The sequence below is a fragment of the Lynx canadensis genome, chromosome F1 (assembly GCF_007474595.2).
Source record: "Lynx canadensis isolate LIC74 chromosome F1, mLynCan4.pri.v2, whole genome shotgun sequence".
In the NCBI taxonomy this organism is placed as follows: Eukaryota; Metazoa; Chordata; class Mammalia; order Carnivora; family Felidae; genus Lynx; species Lynx canadensis.
This window is the reverse complement of record NC_044319.2, coordinates 199,679-213,653: the sequence shown is the minus strand read 5'-3', so window position 1 is coordinate 213,653 and position 13,975 is coordinate 199,679. Positions and strand designations below refer to the sequence as shown.

At 44.2% G+C, this 13,975-nt stretch overlaps 1 protein-coding gene across 1 annotated transcript in view; it reads right to left on the bottom strand.

Moving 5' to 3' along the window:
- The window catches only part of DISP1 (dispatched RND transporter family member 1), a 190,594-nt gene that overhangs the window by 175,093 nt on the left and 1,526 nt on the right, over positions 1–13,975 (bottom strand). The gene's annotated exons all lie outside the window — the stretch shown is intronic.

The window sequence follows — 13,975 nt, the reverse complement described above, 5'->3', positions numbered from 1 at the left end:
TAATTACAGATGAGCTGCCGGTTACGAGGGAAACGGAGGTCTGGGGGAGAGGTTAAGGGACACAATTAGAGCAACGGGGTGACGCTGACACGTGCGGCGCCTGTGAGAGGGGATGCACCACAAGGGAGGGGACGACGGAGCAGGGAGAGGAGGGGACAGCAGGACAGTGCCCACCAGCGGCCCTGGAGCAAACACGATGGTCCACAAACCGCTCCGGCTTTTTAGGGCGAGAATTACCAGCGCATCTCACTGAAAATCAAGTGCCACTAGAGACTACAACACCTAACTACCCTAGGACTTTGACACCGGACACCACATAAGCTGAAACACTGGGGCCTGAAAATACAAAACTGTTCAACCTTACGATCAAACTACAGAACATCCGTCATTAAAAAATTAATGTTCATTTAATTGCGTCGTTTTTTAAAAAAGCAGTTAGAGGTTGCTAAAAAGAAACTTTTTTCAAGTTTATTCATTTATTTGGAGAGAGAGGGAGGGTATGAGCAGGGGACGGCCAGAGAGAGAGGGAGGGAGGGAGGGAGGGAGAGAGAGAGAGGGAAGGGGGGAAGAGAGACAGAAAAAAAGAAAGAGAGACAGAGAGAGAGGGAGAGGGAGAGAGAGAATCCCAAGCAGGCTCTGCACTGACAGCATGGAGTCTGATGCAGGGCTCGAACTCACAAACCATGAGATCGTGACCTGAACGGAAACCAAGAGTCAGACACTTAACCAACTGAGCCACCCAGGAGCCCCCAAAGAAACTTTTTCAACTGTACTTCCCTCCCCTAAGGATCTCTTTCAACTTTTCCAAACTTTTTTTTTTTTTAATGTTTTATGTATTTTTGAAAGAAAGAGAGACAGAGAATGAGCGGGGGAGAGGCAGACAGAGAGGGAGACACAGAATCCGAAGCAGGCTCCAGACTCCGAGCTGTCAGCACAGAGCCCAACACAGGGCTCGAACTCACGAACTGCAAGATCATGACCTGAGCCGAAGTCAGACACTTAACCGACTGAGCCACCCAGGCGCCCCCCAACTCTTTTTGCTTGTGAATGTAGACACACACAAATTTCTCAACTTAAATTTAAACCCAGCCTACAAACCTGTGCTGAGAGCTCTCTTCCAGCCCCACGGGTTGCAGAGAGAGCCCTTATCAACAGATCTTCAAATGTCACAAAGGCTGCTTGAAATTATATCTAAACACATTAAGTTACTCGGAGTCAAAAGCATATCCTACCAATGTTCTGAATACAGTGAAATGTTCCCAGGTCCAGTTCAGAAATAATTACGCAATAAAGTTGGGGCAGAAACTCTATGCCTCAGATCTAGTAATCTCATATTTGATCCCATACAATGAAAAAAATCTGTTATTTAATTACTGCTGAGTCTATATCCTGAAGTGCTTTTGTATCTTAAGAAGCAAATACCACAGAAAATGTCTTTTAAGTCCCTTCTCTTTGGAGTTGGCATCCATTGAAATATTCCATTTTGGGGCGCCTGGGTGGCTCAGTCGGTTAAGCGTCCGACTTCGGCTCAGGTCACGATCTCACGGTTCGTGAGCTTGAGCCCCGCGTCGGGCTCTGTGCTGACGGCTCAGAGCCCGGAGCCTGCTTGCGATTCTGTGTCTCCCTCTCTCTCTGCCCCTAACCCACTCACATTCTGTCTCTGTCTCTCTCAAAAATAAATAAACATTAAAAAATATACATTTTTCATTTTGTTTTTTACTTACAACCTGAAGGAAATGACCCTTTGAAGAGGAAAGGGAGAAGTTACTTCAAAATCCTGGACTTTCGTTCCCCTTTCCAACTGTTATCTTTGTAGTTATATTCCAAAGTGCAAAAAAAAAAAAAAAAAGTAAAATTAATTGGAAGTAGTGCCATATTTAAGTACATCTTTTCAATTTGATGAAATTAAATTTGCAACTGAAATACAACCCCCCCACAAAGTGCCTAAGAGTGCGGCAGCGGTAAGAAAGTACTCCACGTAGTCAGGGACGTGCACCTGCCTGAAGAAAGAACCCACACTGCACAACTGCAGGGTGGCACAGAGTAGCTAGAACAAGCGACAGGGGAATTAAAAAGAGGATCTCACTCCTGCAACACCTCCTGGTAAGACCCTCAGGCAGCTGCCATGAGGTAGTATAAAAAAGCTATCACTTTTGAGTCCTACGTGCCGGGCATTATGCTAATAAGCACTACATACATCATCTCCTTCACTCCCTCTAACGACTTAGCGCACTGGGAATCATTATGCTCATTTTGCAGGTAAGGAAGTAAACTCAGGTTATGCCTCAAACCTGGCAACCTTCTCAAGAATCCATTTACACCCTCCAACGTCTTCTCTACGCCCCGTGGAACCCTTCAAACTCCCTTCCAGGGGACTTCCAAGTCCCTGCCCTGCGCCCCTTACAGAGAGGAGCAGGGTCCCCACAGCTCCCTGTTCCTCTCTGACGGTCCTCGCGAAGGAAAGCTCCCTCACTGAGGTCTTTCAGGCCACATGTTCTCTCTACTGCAAGGTCCTCTGGAATAGCCCCTGTGAACCAACCGATGGCTAGCTTGTACTTGTAAAACCTCTCCGAGCCTCACGGGTCGCACAGTGCCCTTCGTGAATGTGGGGCCCGCCTGTACACCCCTTATGCTACACCCCCTTCTCTCCACCCACCCTCCCCCCAGGGCCCGAGAACGGCCTGAGTGTCGCCTCCGTTCTGGTAACTATCAGTTCATACTCAGTCCCTGAAGTACACACTCAAAATCACCCCCTCTTCAGAAAACCCCTTAACTAGCGTCACTTCAACTGTAATCGCTCTCAGCAGAAAGGGCACTGTATTGGAAACCAGATCTGGCTTCTAAAGATGGTTCTTTTATTCACCGTGTTACCTGGGCAAAATCACTCCATCTTCCTGGGACCAGTTTCCCAACCACAAATGACGAGAATTTGACTAAAAAGCTCAAAACCAATTCCCAACTCTAAGATTTTTTTTATACAAAAGAGTTAGCAACAACATTAACTTATTAAAAAACAAAAAAAAAAATTGCTATAACATTTTTAAATTATTCAAGGCACCCTACATTTAAATACACAACATACAAAAACCACACACACACAAAAGAGAACTTTCAAATTTCAAAGGTTGATTAAATTGTCCATTTGTTAGTCTTTATTTGACACACGAATGAAGACCGAGGTAGTCCCTTAGAGACTACTGGTCTACAAATATAGACACTTCCTTAATTAGTACTCACTATGTAATACTTTATACACCACAAATTTTAAAATACCAAAATGTGTTTGTAGTGCTGATAGCTGGTCTTATGGGTCAACTTGGTTGGGATACAGCTAAGTTAATCAAACATGAATCTAGGGTTGCAGTTCAAGTATTTTGTAGATGTGACTAATTTGACTAAATTGACTTTAAATAAAGGAGACTACCCTGGATTGTGTGGGTGGGACTCATGTAAGCAGTTGTAGGCTCTAAGAACAAAAACAGGTTTCTCAGAGAAAAAAGAATTCTGCCTCAAAACTTTAGCACCAACTCCTGCCCGACCTTCCAGCCTGTTGGTATGCCCTACAAATTTTGGATTTACTAATCCCCACAATTTCACGAGCCAATTCCTTAAAATAAATCTCTTTTAAAACACACACACACATACACCATATTGGCTGTTTCTCTGGAGAACCCTAATATATACCAACATACCAAAAGACTCAAACAGGTATTTATTTTTCTTTCTTGCTTGGTTTTTTAATGTTTATTTTTGAGAGAGAGACAGAATGTGAGCGGGGAGGGGCAGAGAGAGAGGGAGACACAGAATCAGAAGCAGGCTCCAGGCTCCGAGCTGGCAGCACAGAGCCCGACGCGGGGATCGAACCCGTGAACCACGAGATCACGACCTGAGCCATACTCGGACACTCAATCGACTAAGCCACCCAGGTGCTCTTTTTTTGTCTTTTTTAAGTTAGGATTAACAGATGTCTGTTTCTTGTAACCTCTTTAAAATATTAAAGCATTTTAATATTTTAAGTGCTCAGAAGGTTATTTCGTTAGTACCTTCTGCATGATGCCAACTTTTCTTTATTAAAATCCATAGGAGGGGAAAGAACAGTGACGTTCCCTACATGGAATTTCTAAGCTCCAGAGCTGATTTCACAAGATTGTGAGATGCAATTTTTTTCTCATTGTCCTGGCTTTGAAAGTATTTCCTAACTACCAGTTCATATATCACCATTGTGAGGAAATCAACGATCAGCCCAATCCCAAAGCTGAAGAGCCACACGAAATTGGCACAGACCTTGGACTACTTAGTGACATCTGCAAATTCAAGCCCAGAATTCTGCTCCAAGTTTTACTGTTGATCTGTCTCGTGGCTAGTCTTCAGTGCTACAGGGACACAGAAAAGACTTCAGAATCACTACACACAGAAAACTACTAAAGATCTAAGAATCACATACTTAGTAATCAATTCACACACTGGTGTCCTTCAAAAAACATTCCTGATACGTGGTATATCTAGAAACTTTTCCTGTAAAGAGGCCAGCAGTATTCGGGCTTTGCAGGCCAAAACATCACCATGGCAACTACCTGACTCTGCCACTGTAGCCCCAAAGCAGCCAATGACAATATATAAATGAATGAGCAGAACTGTGTTCTAATAAAACTTTATTTACTACAACAGGACATATTTAGCCTGAGGGGTGCAGTCTCCTGACCCCTGACTTAACTCAGGCAATCACAGAGCCAGAAAAAACCCTGAAGACCATATGGTACCATACCCCACTCAATGTCAAGATACCCATAACAATATCCCCAACAAAGAGAGATGTGGTCTCTGTTTAAGTCCCAGTGACCATCCTGCGCAGAACGGTTACCATAATCAGACTCTTCTCCAAGCTGGACAGTGTTCCTCAATGAGGACAGCAAGATTTTTGGACGGGATATTTTCCCATTGTGTACAGCTGTCCAAAGCATCCCTGGTTCCCAAATCTTAAGTGCTAACTACACACACCTACACCCATCACTATGACAACCAAAACCCTCTCCAGCATCTTTCCAAAGCCCCTGGGGGGGAGGTGTCAGGATCCACTGAACAGAGGCGGAATACACGGCAAGTCCTACCCAGACGTCCTCATTCTATCTATGGCAGGTATGACTAATAAATCACAATATTCTTTAATACTGACGCTGGACTTTGTCTTTTTTTTTTTTTTTTTTTTAAGAGAGAGCATGTGCAAGTGGGGGACAGGGACAGAGGAAGAGAGAGAGAATCCCAGCACAAAGCCCGACTCAGGATTCAATCCTATGACCCCAGGGTCATGACCTGAGCCAAAATCAAGAGTCGGACGCTCAACCGACTCAGCCACCCAGGCGTCCCTCTGCGTTTTTAATAACCCACCAGAAATACATGTGGATGGAAAGCATGTCTAAATTACCTAAGCCTCGAGTGTAACACCACGTAACATAAAAATACAAGTTATCTTGGGGTGCCTGGGTGGCTCAGTCAGTTACACGTCCGACTTCAGCTCAGGTCATGATCTCACAGTCCGTGGGTTCGAGCCCCCCATCAGACTCTGTGCTGACAGCTCAGAGCCTAGAGCCTGCTTCAGATTCTGTGTCTCCCTCTCTCCACTGCTCATGCTCTGTCTCTGTCTCAAAAATAAATGAAAACATTAAAAAAAAATACAAATTATCTTTTTCACACTTTTAATGATCACCAAATTTTCCCAAAATAAAACTGCTTTGAAGCCAAGGCAAGACCATACCTAACTATTCTCTGCATTTTACCAAATTATTCGCCATTTTGGAAAATCACTTCAATGGCAGCACATACGTTAAGTACAACCCACCTGCACAAGTGTGCATTTGTAACCGTCTCATCCACAGTAATTCCAGACACAGACACAAAACGCTGACCATCTGGAATCTATCGAACACACACATATTAAAAATATTTTAAATCATTTTTTAATGATTTTATTTTTATTCCTCCTTTATATCGTAGTTAGAAATTGTGTTCATTTCTTTGCCATCAGATTTGTAAGTAGTTACAGTATGCCTATGAATTCATTTCAGGATGGTAAAGGAGGAACTGTAAAATACCTGTTATAAAAATAGTGTTGGATCTGACAGGTTAAAAATCACTGGTCTAAAGATAACCTGTTTAGCCAAATTCCCCTAACACAGACACTACTCTTGTCCACACTCTGGACACAGATGTAATGCATTTGTTCAAAAGCAGCTGTCACTGGCCCTCCGAAGCCATTTCACAGAAACAGAGATCTCACAACAGAGGGTCAGTTCCCGTGTCCCCTGTCCTCTGTGGTATGACAGATACAAGAAAGGGCTGTGCAAACCAAGTGCGTAGGACGTCTAAACCCTCCAGCACACTGGGTCTGTCTGTGCAACTACTCGCACCTGCTGGTGAAGGCACCCGGCAGTGATTACGTGTCAATGAAAGAACCCAGCCGTCACTGAGGCAACTGCCCTTGTGCACCAGACACAGACTCTCCTAATGAGCCCATTTCCCACATTAAATTGTGCTACTGGGATCTGTCCCTGGCTTTACACAGGGCAGGCTCTAGAACAGCGTCCACCAGGACACTTACCCACACCCTCTGGTGTGATAACCACGGCCACATGTGGCATCTGGGCACGTGCAGTGAGGTTCCGTGTGGCCACCTGTGACTGGTCACGACTGGACCGGACAGCTCCAGAATATCAGAGCTAGAAAGGGGCCCGGAGGCCACAGATCACAGCCACGTCTAGCTTCAGAAAAGGACTTACCACAGTAGGAATTAAGCAACGGAGGCTGAGAGGGATGTACCTACTCCGTTACCAGAACAGGCCCCTCGCCCGGCCACAGCGCATGAGCAGCACAGCCACTTCTAGAAGCCACGCATCCTGAGCCACTCCTCTGCCGTCCTGTTGCTGACTCAATAAAAACTCAGTTATTTCATGTCTCACTCCCCATATGCCATCAAATACATACAGAATTAATCTCACAACTGACAGACTTTCCTCAAATCTAGACTGAGCTATAAGCCACCATAATGTTAAAAGTATGGAGATAAAAAACTAAGATTTGAACTAAAGCTTAAAAATGCTGTCTATGAGAGATTACTAGTTTGGGATTTAAAGGTTTCACACTGACTAAAAATGAAAATAATCTCTACATACAATCTATGTCGATCTCCACATAACCCAAAGGTATAACCGTATATCTCGATTACAATAATGGACTGAGGCCACTGGCAAGTGTAGTTTCCAAGAACATTTATTATCATTTCCCTCTATAAATCTTTTTTTTAAATCTTTTTTATAGCTCATGGCAGCTGGGTAAGAGTTCATACATAGTTGAAAGATGAACTTCGAGCAAAATCATTAACATAAGAAACGGCAGGTCCCAGAGGCTTTCTTTGAATCAAGGTTTCGACTATTCTAGGTTTAAGTGGTAACATCCAGTCTGGAGGGGTAGGTAGGAGAGAGCCAGGTGCCGAGGAACACAATTCCAGCAGTTGGTCTTCTCTATTCTTTGGAGACATGCGTGTGACAGTGAGTGGTAGGGAGCGGAAAATCCGACACAACTCTGGGTTGGCCTATAAGTAATTCTTGGGTCTTCCAGGGAATAAGGGTACCAGATCCAGAGAAGTATCACTTGTCACCCTTCTCCACGGAAAACCTGGTATAAAATTACCCGTAGGTGATCTGCCGCAAAGCCTCACAAGGAGCATTAGCTACTTAGCTATAATGAAAGCCAGCCCTGACTCAACCAAGCTTTAAGGGATAAGCATTATAAACACAAAAGCTGAAAAGGATAAGTGTGTTAGAAAACGGAACAAAAACAGATCATTACAAGCTGAAATGTTGAGCTTCTGAAACCCAGCCAGGATCAAAGTTAACAGGAATAAACGTAAAGTCTTGTAGAGGAGTTCAAAAACCAGCTGTACAGGTAGAGGGAGCAGATTAACAGATTTCCCATATAATTTTGGGAGCTGTGGTTTACCAAACGCTTAATATAAGAGCTAGATGTGTCTGCTTAAACGTTAATGTAATTTTAAACTTCAACGGTATTGAATGTGCAATAATATGACAGTAGGTGTCCACCCTACAGGAAGGAAAAGCCCCCATATTTGCTGCCTTGATCAGACATCTAAAATAGTGTGGACAGGGGCCCCTGGATGGCTCGGTCAGTTAAGTGTCTGACTCTGGGTCAGGTCATGATCTCACAGTTCGTGGGTTCGAGCCCCGCATCGAGCTCTGAGCTGGCAGTTCAGAGCATGGAGCCTGCTTCAGATTCCGTGCCTCCCTCTCTCTCTGTCCCTCCCCCACTTGTTCTCTTTCTCTCTCTCTCTCTCTCTCTCAAAACTAAGTAAACATTTTAAAAATAAAATAAAATAGTGTAGACAATTAGGGAAGCCATATCTTCAAGATACTGACAACCTAGTGGAGCCAGAATAAGACGATCGGGACAGTAGCACACGTAGGTGTTGGCATTATTTAACCTGGAGAAGAGACAGTTATCCTTAAATATATGACAAAATTTTACACTGCAAAGAGAAAACAGATTTTCAGTGTTGCTCTGGATGCTATAACTAAAACATAAAAACCACAACAGGCGGGCGCCTGGGTGGCTTGGTCGGTTAAGTTCGAGCCCCGAGTCGGGCTCTGTGCTGACGGCTCGGAGCCTGGAGCCTGTTTCGGATTCTGTGTCTCCCTCTCTCTCTGCTCCTCCCCTGTTCATGCTCTGGCTCTCTCTGTCTCAAAAAAATAAATAAACGTTAAAAAAAATTTTTTTTAATTAATTAAAACAATAAAATAAACACCACAACAGGCAATTTGGACCTGTTATACGGAAAAGAATAACCCAACAACGAACCAAGGCTGCACCAGAAAGTGAACACCTTGTCACTCTAAGTATTCCTGCAAGGGCCGTAGATACTCTGGGAAGGAAAGGGTCATGAGAGTACCCAGATCAGGCAGAAGACCGCATTACATGGCCGCTACAGGTTCACGCTAATCCCTCGACGACAGTACTGTAATTGCAGAAGAGAACAATTAAGCTGAGTCAGCAACTTATCTCCCTGGAGACAAGTTAGTTTGGTGACAAGGGAGAAGAAATGAGAAAGCCAAAGGGGCTCCAAGATACATTTAAAAATACCTGATGTATAAGGGCCCAAGAGTTGAGACGCAATTGAACAGGTGAGTCCAGATAAAGAGCTGGGATTGCACCCCAGGTCCAGCACCTCGTTCCAGAAGACATCACCGGGCTGGTCACCTAACCTTCCTGAAGCTCAGGGTTTCTGTCCCTGACATTCGATCCTGCCTAAGGACCAAATGACGATATAAGAAAAGCACTCTGTAAATATTTATACATAAATCACCAGTTATTATTCTACATTAGTCAGACTCTTCTAAGCTTTGCTCACCCCCTTAAAAAAGGGTTATGAAAAACCTAGACTCTTGAAACATCAACCAACACAAAGCTGCGTGAACAGACCAGGGAGGAAGTCCTTTTCAAGCAGGGATCCTAAACGGAAAGTACAGGGATCCTAAAAGTACAAAGACAGTCTTACCCGAGGGGTTAACAAGGCATTTATTACAGAACAGGTTAAGTGTTCCTAAAAAGGATGCTGTTCTGCTTTTTTTGATAACTAAAGACTACAGATTAAGAGTTGACTTGATAAAGGCCCTTGGAAATGCTGGCCGGATACCTTGCTTACAGAGTTCCCAGCAGTAAAGAAGGTCACTTCCTGGCAGGTGCAGGAACCTCAGGATATCTTGGGGACCTTGTGAAGAGGAATTCACCCAGTTCCACAGGTATTGCAGGCCCGTCTGATGGCAAGTGTTTGGCTTGGCTTCTGGCCTGGAGAGGCTACTAAAAGTTCAATCTGGAGATTCCTTATAAAAGGTTCCAGGAAAGCAAACTTTAACAGATCCTCAGGATCAATCGCTATTCTTGCTGAGCTTTTGTAAATAATTAGGCCAGGTTTCTTAAGACGTGACTTGTTCTACAAATGCATTGGTCTTGATTTGGCCATCTCTGGAAATGAGGGTTTTTAGAGAGAAAAACTATGTTTCAACAGCGCACAGTTATGGATGTTAAATTCTAGCTCCGACTGCCTTTAAATGTTTGTTGTGTGCCTAACCTACACAACTTGAGGTAAACTTCAGAAAAATTGTCACAGTATTTCATGTACAGACAATCTTCTGTGCTTGTTATTCTGTGGGGATAATAAGACCCCGTGGGCATATGATTATTTAAACAACTAGAAAATGGGATGGATTCCCCCCAACCATTGTATGCCAAGACTTCTCACTGTAGACCCATCAACAGATAAAGACTTTCGTGCTTTATTATGTACTTGAGGCCTGGCTAATTCATCAATCTCTAAATACGCAAACCATATCCTCCCTAAACCTGGTCTGACGGTTACCAGAAACCCACCCCTTTCCAAGACTTGGAGGTGGACTTGACAGATATAAAACCAAGCAAAGGATTCAGGTACCTCCTCGTGATAATCTGCGCGTACTGAGGATGGGTCAGGGCCTTCCCGACCAGGACGGAACGAAGTCGTGAGGTGGCCAAAGCTCTTCTACGTGAAATGATGCCTCGGTTTGGTCTGCCCTTAACCATACACAGTGACAACGGGCCTGCATATGTGGCGGACGTTATACAAACCCTGACCAGGTCCCTCAACATTACCTGGAACTGCAACACGCATCTTAGCCCTCCGAGAGTACCAACCCCTAGAGCTAAAGGATGATGCCTACTAAAAAGATGTTTTTAAAAAAGCATCCAAGGGGGGAATGTTGGGAAAATTAAGTAAAGTTCTGCACCATAAGAGGACGGGACTAACAGGACTCTAGTTCCTAGCTTAGACACTCCTCTTCCGGGCTCTTCCTTCTGCCCTGCTTGCCTTGGGCGCCAAATTACTAGTAGTGCGGAATGCGGAAGTAATGCAGGATAAACTGTCCCCCATGCTGTGCTCAGGGCTCAGATCTCTGGAGAAGGATCTCCTCTGAGCCTGCAGGTGTGAAAAGAAAACTCCGATCCACCAAGAGAAAAAAAAAAAGAAGAGGTGACTTGAATGGACGCAAGCTGACCGCTTATTCTGAGATCAAATGAAAACGTGTTAAGTCACAAGCACAGGCTGACACAGGCATTACAACCCCTGTCAGGATGATAAGAGCCTGCAGAGGCTACAGAGGTCTGGAAGTTGAAGCCCACCCATCGTGGCTGGTCAACATTCGCCACGCTCCAAGGCTCCAAGGAGTGCCGTCAGAGTATCTCCCAAGGTACTTTCCAGCTGGAGCACCGAGCAAACTGGAACCAGTAACTGTTTGTCAGGAAAGAAAGACCAAGTCAGTCAACAGTCACTGCCTAGGTCTAAATGTTCGGTGTTGACTCCGATACTTCTTATCTGTGTGGTCACTAGTTCTTGTGGGAAAGTCTAGAACCTGACAATGCATCACTTCCCGGGTCGGCCCTATCGTCTCTGCTTTAACTAAGACGAGGTCACTCGTACACGGTGCTTGGTCTTCTCGTATGCGCCGTGTTCCCGTCAATGTCCACGAAAAATACCAATGCTAAAATAAACCTCAATGTTTGTTTCTTTATTCACATTTCAATCCTTCCCTCAAGCCTCTCCACGATTCCCAATGACCACGTAAACTTTCCAACTTCAAGAGCCTTTGCCAGGTCGTCTCTCGCAGGCAGGTGGGAGCGGCAGGAGGAATTTCTCTCTCTACGCCCCGCAGGCAATAAAGGAGAGCACTGTCTGTAAGGTATTTTAAAACAATGATAAAGCCAACTACGTCTTTCTTCTTTTTATTACCACCAAGCACTGATAACTGTAAACAACGTGAGATACAACCACTGCAGAAAGCCCCCACCATCACCTCCTAACATCCCCTCCCCCCCATCTCCTACTGAACAGTTTTTCTTTTCATGAGGATCTCAAACTAAAACAAACCAACAAACAAAACTCATAACAAGAACAAAGACTAATGACGATCAGTGTATTTTCTGTAGTATTTGCAACTGTATCACTTCAATAGAATGGTTCCTGTAGAATTTAATGTGATGCCTTGCTCCAAGCAAAAGTAAGTGTAGTCCAGTTATATAATCCAATCATGATTCAGTATTTAAACTGTTTTTCAAACAATAACAACGTAAACAAATGGTTCACAGCCATAACTGCATGTCAGGAGGGCAAAAAATTTGCCAAGATTTATGGGATCAAGGTCAGCAGAACGAACTAGGCTATACTGACAGCCCTTTTGGCTGAGGCCAACGTCATCTCAGTCACTGAGAGAAAAGGTCTAACTCAGCAGCACAGAAAGGGCAGAAAGTCCTACTAAAAGAAGAGGCTGACGATGCCTCAGCTAATCTTGGTGACAGCCAGCATGCGTCACAGGCCCTGCAGCTGGACAGTAGGTCTGCAGATCAACACTGTCCTTTCATCAATACCATCAAACGACAGGGGGTGCCCTTCTAAAGGGGTATACGGGTAACAGAGAGCGGACTATGTAATTATAAGGTTGACAGTCAGGGAGCAAAGAGCCCAAAATCCCAATATAGCAAATTACTGCACATATTACAAACAGGTGACTATGGAAAGCAATGTGTAAATACGTGAATATAAAAACAGCCCGGGCCATCGCTGTCTTAGTAGTTCTCCCATCGCACAGCTACGCATTTTGCCATCGCAGAAACAAAAGTAAGTAATAAATCCGTTAAGAATAACTAGTAATTTGCCCAGCCCTATTAAAATTTCCACTATTGGTTAAAGTGTAAAATGTATCTAAATCCTACAGAACACTTGGGTTCATCTACAGAAAACTTAAAATTTTACTCAACGATTAGAACAAAGAAAAATCCCAGAGATTATCCAGAACACACAGCAATCCAATTTCAAATATATCATTCAGACATATAACTAGACAGTTGCCAGAGAGGGCGGGCTCTTGTGTTTCAAAAACAAGCACTTCCTCAGCCGCAAACTAAAGTCTAAAGATCTGCATACTTTCCCAACTGTTTTATCTCCCAAAAACCAAGCGAAAGGGGGAGGAATACATTTCTTTTTTTTTTTTGGGGGGGGGGGGAGGAATACATTTCTTAAACCAAGATTTTATGGACAATTCAGAACAAGCCTTATCAGAAAAGGAACACTGTCTAACTTAAAGAAACAGATTAAATGAAGATATATAGAGAAATCCACACAACAATCAACACAATAACTATAAAGGTCAGGCCATTTTACCATTTTCTAGTTGAGAAATTACCCACTATACTTAATTACATGTTGAAGCACTGTTTATTTCTAGACACTGCTCTCCACCTGTAAATATCAGCTATGTCCTTAAATATAAGGAGATTACACCCAGCTCAAGTACAAATTTTCAAGTCCATCAAGAGTTCATAAGCGTTACTAACACTGTGATCTGAGATCTGGACGAGGTAGATCTTAAGACGGTTAGGTACTGGTGACGTGTCATCAGCTTCATTGTGACCATCATGTCACAATGTACATCAAAATGCGTACCACACGGTGCGCCTAGAATACACACAGTTCTTGTCTGTCAATTACACCTGATAAAGCCGGGGGGCGGTGAGGGATTTACAAGTCAGCAATACACTGAGGCACCAACAAACACAGAACGTTCTAGTTCACTTAGTGCAAGTCAGACCCCCGAACCTGGTCTCTGGGCGACCTGCACCGACGCAGTCTAGCACCCAAGAGGAGGAAGGCGCTAGGCAGCTGTCCCCTCCAACAGTGACAGCACGAGGACTGCCCTGCTGGGTGCCCAGTTTGTGGCAAAACCCAATTCGCCTTTTCAGGTCGGAGTCTCTAATTACACCTAAGTGAGAGGCTGTACGATGTCCTCAGGAAGCGCAGCCAATAAAAATCACATGCAGTGTAGACAATGAGGAGAATACTCAGCATGAGCTGCAGTAATGACAAAGTAAGCCGACACGCCCCTCC